The following is a 9,631-nucleotide window of genomic DNA, read 5'->3' on the forward strand; positions in this document are numbered from 1 at the left end:
ATCTCGTTTATTTCTCATTGTATCCTTTCAAAATTGTGCCCCTTCTCCCAGTTTTTGCTTTAATTACTAATTAAGTGGCAAAAAATTGTAATCTTTTTATACTGATACCACGTGTCTTCATTCACTCATTGGGAATTAAGTCGTTACCACAATTTTGTCACCTTAAATAACGCTACTTGCGTTGACATGCTACAAGGCAACGTCATTCGTTTCCTGTAAACCTTCAAAGCAAGGCTGTCTGGCACAACTTCTCGTTCGAGGTGTATACGACGGTGTGTATGTCACCTTTAACAGTGTTAGTGTGCCCACAAGTGTTGAGGCATGATGGTGCCATACGTTGCTGCTGATAAATACACCGGAGAATTGCCGACAGTTGTCTGTCTGGCAGTTTGGCTGGATGACTTGAGTGCTGATGTCAGGGCCTCTGTTGTAGCATGCATCGCTCTTTAAACCTAAAACCATAGCCTCTTTGTGTTAAAGGGGTGATGTTTAATTATGTGGACCTCTTACTTGTAGCTTTAGAGTTAAAGCCGTTTCTATTTTAAAACAGACATTCATTAAAATAATGAAATGAAAGTGCTTTGTGTGCACAATAACAATAGAAGTTCACAAAGAAAGGTAATAAGTGGCCCAATAAAATTCTTGGGTTGCCCAAAAAGTAATTGCGGATTTTTTAAAAGAAAGTAAATGCATTTTTAATAATACTTAGAATCAAATATACTTTTTTTTACAAAAGTAACAGCTGATAACTGACAGAAGAAAGAATGCAATTACAGAGTCACAAGCTGTGAAAAAAAACTTTTTGGGCGACCCAATATTATGGTTTTCTTGATGAGCTTCACATTGTGCACAGTCGAAAAATTTTCAAAGGAGTTTTCTTTGGTTTTCGAAAATTCTGGCAAAATTTAATTTGTTTAGAAAGCAATAACAAGTAGAAACATATCGACCAGAGTGATTCCTCTTCAAAGAAAATATTTTGGGCATGATTTTACTACGCCATGTCATGTGCATTTTCGCCATCTCCCTCATATGCCTTGGCTGCGTTTCTGCACTGTCTCATCAGTGTTTATCATGTATTTACTCCATTTTTATGCCCACCACCGAAGGATGGGGGTATATTCATTATGTCATTCCGTTTGCAACACATCGAAATATCCATTTCCGACCCTATAAAGTATATATATTCTTGATCAGCGTAAAAATCTAAGACGATCTAGACATGTCCGTCCGTCTGTCCGTCTGTCTGTTGAAATCACGCTACAGTCTTTAAAAATAGAGATATTGAGCTGAAACTTTGCACAGATACTTTTTTTGCCCATAAGCAGGTTAAGTTCGAAGATGGGCTATATCGGACTATATCTTGATATAGCCCCCATATAGACCGATCCGCCGATTTAGGGTCTTTGCCCAATAAAAGCCACATTTATTATCCGATTTTGCTGAAATTTGAGACAGTGAGTTGTCTCAGGCCCTTCGACATCTTCCGTCAATTTAGCTCAGATCGGTCCAGATTTGGATATAGCTGCCATATGGGCCGATCCTCCGATTTAGGGTCTTAGGCCCATAAAAACCCCATTTATTATCCGACTTCGCTAAAATTCGGGACAGTGAGTTGTGTAAGGCCCTTCGACATCCTTCGTCAATTTGGCTCAGATCGGTCTATATTTGGATATAGCTGTCTTATAGACCGATCCTCCGATTTAGGGTCTTATGCCCATAAAAGCCCCATTTATTATCCGACTTCGCTGAAATTCGGGACAGTGAGTTGTGTAAGGCCCTTCGACATCCTTCGTCAATTTGGCTCAGATCGGTTCAGAATTGGATATAGCTGCCATATAGACCGGTCCTCCGATTTAAGGTCTTAGGCCCATAAAAGCCCCATTTATTATCCGACTTCGCTGAAATTCGGGACAGTGAGTTGTGTTAGGCCCTTTGACATCCTTCGTCAATTTGGCTCAGATCGGTCCAGATTTGGATATAGCTGTCTTATAGACCGATCATCCGATTTAGGGTCTTATGCCCATACAAGCCACATTTATTATCCGATTTTGCTGAAATTCGGGACAGTGAGTTATGTTAGGCCCTTCGAAATCATTCGTCAATTTGACTCAAATCGGTCCAGATTTGGATATAGCTGCCATATAAACCGATCCTCCGATTTAGGGTCTTATGCCCATAAAAGCCCCATTTATTATCCGACTTCGCTGAAATTCGGGACAGTGAGTTGTGTAAGGCCCTTTGACATCCTTCGTCAATTTGACTCAAATCGGTCCAGATTTGGATATAGCTGCCATATAAACCGATCCTCCGATTTAGGGTCTTAGGCCCATAAAAGGCCCATTTATTATTCGACTTCGCTGAAATTCGGGACAGTGAGTTGTGTTAGGCCCTTTGACATCCTTCGTCAATTTGGCTCAGATCGGTCCAGATTTGAATATAGCTGTCTTATAGACCGATCATCCGATTTAGGGTCTTAGGCCCATAAAAGAGGCATTTATTATCCGATTTTGCTGAAATTCGGGACAGTGAGTTGTCTTAGGCCCTTCGAAATCATTCGTCAATTTGACTCAAATCGGTCCAGATTTGGATATAGCTGCCATATAAACCGATCCTCCGATTTAGGGTCTTAGGCCCATAAAAGCCCCATTTATTATCCGACTTCGCTGAAATTCGGGACAGTGAGTTGTTTATGGCCCTTTGATATCCTTCGTCAATTTGACTCAAATCGGTCCAGATTTGAATTTAGCTGCCATATAGACCGATCCTCCGATTTAGGGCCTTATGCCCATAAATGCCACATTTATTATCCGATTTTGCTGAAATTTGGGACAGTGAGTTGTCTTAGGCCCTTCGATATCCTTTGTCAATTTGGCTCAGATCGGTTCAGATTTGGATATAGCTGCCATATAGACCGATCTTTCGATTTAAGGCTTTGGGGCCATAAAAGGCGCATTTATTGTCCGATGTCGTTGAAATTTGTGACAGTGAGTTAGGTTAAGGCCTTTCTTTTAAAAAATCCGCAATTACTTTTTGGGCAACCCAATACTTTGCTTTACCCGTCATTCTGTGAAGAGTGCATTTCAGTGCGAAAAATGTTTGCAATAAAATTTTTGTATCATTATCTAAGTTCCATAACTTACTCTATGCCATCGATTTTTGGTTTCATATCAAAGTTTCGTTTCATAGTGTATTCTGCCAAACAAATGCTCTGCACAAAATTATACACTCGTGCAGCATTTTTTTGAGTCCTCTTTTGTCATGGATTTTTATTATTTAAACAAAACTTAAGTTAAGTCAACGAATGAAAGAACGGGGTACTTTGCTTTTGTGTGTGTCAAATAATAAACTTGCTCTGCCAAAAGACAATATTTACCCAGTGTCTCCGTGACTCTGGGCCCCTACTCTCTTGAAAACTGAGTGATGCCTTCATTGTCTGGCCGCACATGGATGATGTCTGTGAGTCGATGTGGAATTTTGTCATACTTCAGGACATGAAATTTACACAACCGATATTAAAACAGAGGAACTTTTCTATTTTTTTTTTTTTGTCTTTTCGTCTAACTAAAATAATGGAAGCAAAACAAAATAGCACTCTGTGAATGAAATTAGACAAATAAAAGATGGCAGTCACAAATTTTCACATTTAATCCTAAACACCTCAAGACAAGCCGGTATTTTAAATTTCATAGCATTGTAGCTTTAAGGAGGATGGCACTGGCTTGGTTTGGGGTGTTTAGAAGCCATGGAAGTCATTACGCAAAATTTCAGCCAAATCGGATAAGAATTGGACACTGCAGGGGCTAAAGAAATGAAATTGGGGAATCGGTTTATATCAGGAGCTATGTCAGGTTATAGACCGATACAGACCATATTTGGCACGCATGCTGAAATCGTAGGAGAGGTCGTAGTTCAAAATTTCACCCAAATCGGATATGGATTACGACCTCTAGAGGCTCAGGAAGCCAAGATTCGAGATCGGTTTATATGGGAGCTATATCAGGTTATGAACCGATTCGAATCATACTTGGCGAAGTTGTTGATAGGCGAACCAAAACACATCATGCGCAATTTCATCCAAATCGGATAATAATTGCACCCTCTAGCGGCTCAAGAATCAAGATCCGAGATCGGTTTATATTGGACCATACTTGGCGCAGTTGTTATAATTTAGAAACACTTCATGCTAATTTTTAGCCAAATCAGGTAATAATTGCGCCCTCTATCGGCTCAGGCATTCAAGATCCGAAATCGATTTATAAGGGAGCTATATCAGGTTATGAACCGATTTGAACCATACTTGAAGCATATGTTAGAAGTTAGAACAAAATACTTCATACAAAATTTCAGTCAAATCGGACAATAATTAGGCCCTCTAGCGGCTCAAGAAGTCAAGATCAGAACGGATTTGAACTATACTTGGCACAGTTGTTGACGATTAAACCAAAACACTTGGGAACGTGGGAAATTTCAGTCAAATCGGATAACTAATGCTCCCTCTATCGGTTCAAAAAGTCAAGATCCGAAATCGGTTTATATGGAAGCTATATCAGGTTATGAACCGATTCGAATCATACTTGGGCCACTTGTTGATGGTCAAACCAAAACACTTTATGCCAAATTTCAGCCAAATCGGAAAATATTGGGTTGCCCAAAAAGTAATTGCGGATTTTTTAAAAGAAAGTAAATGCATTTTTAATAAAACTTAGAATGAACTTTAATCAAATATACTTTTTTTACACTTTTTTTCTAAAGCAAGCTAAAAGTAACAGCTGATAACTGACAGAAGAAAGAATGCAATTACAGAGTCACAAGCTGTGAAAAAATTTGTCAACGCCGACTGGAATATTGTGTCTTTAAATAGAATATTTAAATACTTTACTTTAATTGGCTATGACAGAATGTTCGCTCCACTAGCCGAACGTAGAATAGCGTTCCAAGCGCCTCGATCTTCTGCGCTCATTCTAAAATCTCTGACACCAAGTTTCGAGGTGTCCCCCACAACTTGATCTTTCCATCGGGCTTTTGGTCTTCCGGGTTTGCATGTACCACCGTGTTTTCCTTCAAAAGACTTCTTTGCTGCAGCTTTTTCATCCACTCTGTCACCATGACCTAGCCAACGCAGCCGTTGTATTTTGATGCGCGTAACTATGCTATCGTCGCCATACAGCTCGTGGTTCATACGTCGCCAATATTCTCCGTTAACGCAAACTGGTCCATATATTTTACGAAGAATCTTTCTCTCAAATACTCCAAACACTGCCTCATCTGCTTTCACAAGAACCCATGCTTCAGAACCATATAACAGCACGGGTAGTATCAGTGTCTTGTATAGTGAAATCTTCGTCTTTCGAGAGGTGGCCTTGTTTCTAAACTGCTTATTTAGTCCAAAGTAGCATCTGTTTGCCAGTATTGTTCTTCGCTTAATCTCAAAACTGGTGTCATTCGTTTCGGTTATGGCGGTGCCGAGGTAGATAAAATTAATGACTGTCTCAAAGTTGTGGTTCCCAACTTTCTCCATGTTCTTTATCTGCTCGGTTGTACAAGGCTTTTTGGGAGTGGAGACCATCCATTTCGTCTTATCTCCATTTACTGCCAGACCCATTTTCACTGACTCTCTTTCGATTCTTTCATAGGCTGTAATTACTACTTCCGGCGACCGACCTATGATATCGATGTCGTCGGCATAGGCGAGTAGCATGTGTTCTCTTGTGATTAGTGTGCCATATCTATTCACATCTGCATCTCGTATAATCTTTCACACAGTACGCTCGAGAGTATCTTGTATGCGATGGGGAGGAGACTTATTCCTCTGTAGTTGGCACATGCCGTCTTGTCTCCTTTCTTGTGTACGGGACATAGTATGCTGAGGTTCCAATCATCGGGTATGCGTTCTTCTAGCCAGATTGCGCAGATAAGCTGTTACATACGCCTTATAAGCGTGTTGCCTCCGGTCTTAAATAGTTTAGCGGGTAACCCGTCGGCTCCTGCTGCCTTGTTGTTCTTTAGTTGGGTCACTGCTACTTGGACCTCATTCTGACTAGGAGGTAAACATTCTATACCATCATCAGGGATCCTTTTCGCCGCCAACTTTGGACACTAGCAGTTGGGTAAAATGTTCTTTCCATATCCTCAGCATGTTGTCTGTGTCAGTTACCAGATTTCCTTCTTTGTCTCTGCAGGAGGATGTGCCTGCACCAAATCCATCGGTTTGATGTTTAATTCTTTGGTAAAATTTCCGGACTTCATTCTGACTCCCGTACATCTCAATTCGCTCACACTCACGTCTTTCCATTTCCTTTTTCTTTCTGCGGAATAGACGTTTCTCCTCTCTCCTTTTCTTCCGATACCTCTCCTTCATCTGGCGCGTTGCAACTGATTGCAGGGTTGCTCTATATGCCGCATTCTTGACTTCAGTAGCATCTCGACACTCTTGGTCGTACCATGGGTGAAGGAGGCTTCCGGTACCCAAGTACGGATTTCGGGGCATTTTCCTTGTGAATAGTTTGCCACTGCGCCATTATATCATCGGAATAAGGAGTGCTTTCATCAAGAAGCTGGATCAGTCGAGTGGAGTATGCCACTGCCATTTGTTGTGTTTGCAGCTTTTCAATGTCCAGCTTCCATGCAGTGTCAGATCGTACTTTCCTCGCCATGATCAAAAGGGTGCGAACCTTTGCTGCAACAAGGTAATTGTCCGAATCTATATTCGCTTCACGGATCGATCGTACATCTGACACGCTGGATAAATGCCTTCCATCTATCACAACGTGATCAATTTGGTTTCTCGAGTTTTGATCGGGTGACAGAATATTTTTATGTTGAAATCTGGTGCTACTAACTACCATGTTCTTTGCCGCGGCGAAATCTATCAGCCACAATCTATTACTGTACCTTATCTCGTGGAGGATAAACTTTTCGACTATTGGACCAGTCTTCCTTCCCTATTTTCGCATTAAAATCTTCCAGAACGATTTTAATATCATGGGCGGGGCAGTGGTCATATTCTCTCTCTAGGCGCTCGTAGAAAATATCCTTGGTCTGCTCGTCTTTGTTTTCAGTCGGGGCATGGGCACAAATAAGGCTGATGTTGAAGAATTTAGCTTTTATGCGGATTGTGGCTAGCCTCTCATCCACCGGAGTAAAGCTGGAGACAAGGTGTCTCAGTCTCCGACTAACCACAAATCCACAGCCAAATTCATGCCTCATGTTATGATAGCTATAGCATAGTTCGTCACCGTTTGGTGTTGCAGTGACGCCATTCCCAGTCCATCGCACTTCCTGTAAGGCCTTGTACTTCTCTAATATATCCGCCAGCGCGTATACTGCACCTTCTCCATAAAGAGTGCGGACATTCCGGGTGCAGTTCCGGAAATCATGGCTTTTTTTTCGTTTGCGTGGGTCGTCAACGTTGGGGGGGGGGGGGGGGATTCTGTTTTTATACCCACCACCGAAGGATGGGGGTATATTCATTTTGTCATTCCGTTTGCAACACATCGAAATATCCATTTCCGACCCTATAAAGTATATATATTCTTGATCAGCGTAAAAATCTAAGACGATCTAGACATGTCCGTCCGTCTGTCCGTCTGTCTGTTGAAATCACGCTACAGCCTTTAAAAATAGAGATATTGGGCTGAAATTTTGCATAGATTCTTTTTTTGTCCATAAGCAGGTTAAGTTCGAAGATGGGCTATATCGGACTATATCTTGATATAGCCCCCATATAGACCGATCGGCCGATTTAGGGTCTTAGGCCCATAAAAGCCAAATTTATTATCGGATTTTGCTGAAATTTGGGACAGTGAGTTGTGTTAGGCCCTTCGACATCCTTTGTCAATTTGGCTCAGATCGGTTTAGATTTGGATATAGCTGCCATATAGACCGATCCTCCGATTTAGGGTCTTAGGCCCATAAAAGCCACATTTATTATCCGATTTTGCTGAAATTCGGGACAGTGAGTTGTGTTAGGCCCTTCGATATCCTCCGCCAATTTGGCTCAGATCGGTCTAGATTTGGATATAGCTGCCATATAGACCGATCCTCCGATTTGGGGTCTTAGGCCCATAAAAGCCACATTTATTATCCGATTTTGCTGAAATTTGGGACAGTGAGTTGCGTTAGGCCATTCGACATCCTCAGTCAATATGGCTAAGATCGGTTCAGATTTGGATATAGCTGCCATATAGACCGATCCTCAAATTTGGGGTCTTAGGCCCATAAAAGCCACATTTATTAGCCGATTTTGCTATGATTTGAGACAGTGAGTTGTGTTAGGCCCTACAACGTTCTTCGTCAATTTGGCTCAAATCGGTTCACATTTGGATATAGCTGCCACATACACCGATCCTCCGATTTAGGGTTATATGCCCATAAAAGCTACATTTATTATCCGATTTTGCTGAAATTTGGGACAGTGCGTTGTCTTAGGCTCTCCGACGTCCTCTGTGAATTTGGCTCAGATCGGTCCAGGTTTGGATATAGCTGCCATATAGACCGATCCTCCGATTTGGGGTCTTAGGCCCATAAAACACGCATTTATTGTCAGATGTCGCCGAAATTTGGGACAGTGAGTTAAGTTAAGCCCCTTGACATACTTCTGCATTATCGCACTGATCGGTCCAGATTTGGATATAGCTGCCATATAGACCGATCTCTCGGTTTTAGGTTTTGGGGCCATAAAAAGCGCGTTTATTGTCCGATGTTGCCGAAATTTGGGACAAAGAGTTAAGTTAAGCCCTTCCACATATTTCTGCTATGGGACATAAGTTATGAATTTTGCACCGGATATTGACGAAAGGTGGTTTTGCATATATAGCCGAGGTGGTGGGTATCCAAAGTTCGGCCCGGCCGAACTTAACGCCTTTTTACTTGTTACTATTCCTTTGTTTACTGGCCCAGCGCCCCAACCCCATGGGTTTTGTCGGATTGCACACGTATCCCTCGTTGTGGCGAGCCGCTTGCTCCAAGATCCGATGCTCGCCACCAGCCGCCCCTAACCTGAGAACAGACGCTGATGTTGGCCATTGGTTATTTGAAGGCGCCAATAACTCGCCTTGTCATCTCGAGTATCATTGGCACTCATTATTTAATTAAGAGCCAGTGCCACCTAACTCCTCACTGAGGCTCTCCTCTCGAAAATCGCTGACGGCCCGCGGCCGCATTTGCAGCTACTCCGCATAAAAACGGAGCTTTCCACCATCCGCAATCTGTGGACGCGCCCGGTAGCTTTCAACTAAGCTTCCCGTGATAATCATTCTAGATTAAATAGAATATATCAAATAAAACACAAAAGCATGGCCATCTTTGATGAAATATAATTAAAGTTTGCTTTTGTGCTGTTAGCCAATATTGAAAGGGGAAAAAAGTGTCTTATTCAAACAATAGTAATGTGGATGAATACGTAAAGAGTCTACATCGCCATGTAGAAGTAATTAGAAATGATGCCTAAAAATAAGTAGTTATTAGTTTTTGAATGAGCTTACCTTTCTGGTTATTTGGTAATGAGATTCAACCCGGTGTGTTCCTTATAAACTCAGAAACGGCTGAACCGATTTTCTTGAAATGTTCACTGATAGTGGTAAAAATAGGGTGCTACATTTTTTGATATCTAAAGGGGGAACGGACCCTCCCC

At 41.7% G+C, this 9,631-nt stretch overlaps 1 protein-coding gene across 2 annotated transcripts in view; it reads right to left on the reverse strand.

The window, feature by feature from the left end:
• The window catches only part of LOC106093809 (venom dipeptidyl peptidase 4), a 638,446-nt gene that overhangs the window by 302,834 nt on the left and 325,981 nt on the right, over nucleotides 1–9,631 (reverse strand). The gene's annotated exons all lie outside the window — the stretch shown is intronic.

This window comes from Stomoxys calcitrans, chromosome 1, assembly GCF_963082655.1.
Source record: "Stomoxys calcitrans chromosome 1, idStoCalc2.1, whole genome shotgun sequence".
Taxonomy (NCBI): Eukaryota; Metazoa; Arthropoda; class Insecta; order Diptera; family Muscidae; genus Stomoxys; species Stomoxys calcitrans.